Source organism: Octopus bimaculoides, chromosome 4 (assembly GCF_001194135.2).
Source record: "Octopus bimaculoides isolate UCB-OBI-ISO-001 chromosome 4, ASM119413v2, whole genome shotgun sequence".
Lineage (NCBI taxonomy): Eukaryota > Metazoa > Mollusca > Cephalopoda > Octopoda > Octopodidae > Octopus > Octopus bimaculoides.
In genome coordinates, this window is record NC_068984.1 from 72,885,878 (window position 1) to 72,887,318 (window position 1,441).

A 1,441-nucleotide genomic window follows, 5' to 3' on the forward strand; every position below is an offset into this window, starting at 1 on the left:
TATATATATATATATATATATATATATATATATATATATATATATATATATATATATTTATCTATCTATCTATCTATAAATATATATATATGAACATTCTTCCTCTCAATATTCACACATTCGGCTAGCATTCATTCTTCCTCTGGAATGATTGCCCCTGAATATACTGAACAATATATATCTACAACATACTTCTTACCTATCTATCTTTCTCTTTACTATGTATCTTATTTCTCCTCTCAACATTTGCACAACTTTGGATATTTTAGCATTCATTCAATTTCCTTCAATATAGAGTACTGCATAACAATTCTTTCCCCTCTCCTCTTCATGCTGTGCTGCCTGACCATTGTTTCTGATCATGGATTTACCTAAAGAGGACACGATGTAGCTGGATTTAATTGGGCCCTCCCAAATTTCTGGTCAAAAAGTACACATCAAATATCATTGATGAGGAACATTCTTCCACTGTGTAATCTATATCTCTCCGATGAAGAATACCCAACTTACAGAGTCTTCACTCTTTACGATTCTCCAATAGGTCGGACAGCCAAGAAATAGCTGTCAGAATCTATCTTTACTATTTTGCACTATTGTTACAATTCTTTATGTAGCTAGATTTGGATTGAATTAAATGAAATTAAATGATCGCGTCCTGCTTTGCCTGATTGCTTGCTTTTCAATATTAGACCAAAATATAAGTGATATTAATAATTACAGAATGATTAATGATATTTACAAAATAGTTATTTAAGAGTCGCTAAGCATGGATAGAACTTTTCAAGCCTCTCGTTTAATTAGGTTTTTACTAGGGAAAAGAGTATTATAGCATTCGGATGTAGAGAATTGACAATTTCTATCCGGTAGGTGGTAAGGTTTTGCAGAACACATTATCTTCCATCTAGTTTCATTCCTAGATGAATTTACAAAGAGTAGTCGAAGAACGTTTAGCAGAGTTTCTAAAAGAACATTCGTGGTTCGCCAGGCGCACCTTAATAAAATATTGAGATGCTCTTATATAGTAAAAGTGTTTACCACTTGTTTCAAGTATAGCTTGGTATACTAAATTCTTTTGTTTGCAATCATTTAAAAGCTTACATCTTACTCTATAATTACAAAATTTACTATTTTCACAGGAAATAACACACACCCACACACACGCACACACACACACACACATACACATATATATATATATGTATATTTACACACACACACACACACACACACACACACACACACATATATTTATATATTTGCATCAATACTTGATTGTTTATCGTGTGGCAACTTCAAGTCTTCCTTCTGTTTTTACACGTATATATGTATATACATTTCGAACAATAAAACCCAATTTTTTCATCTGCTTATTTCTACCATTGTCTCTACATACATATTCATATCTATAACAATAATCATAGTATGCATGTGTGCACATATA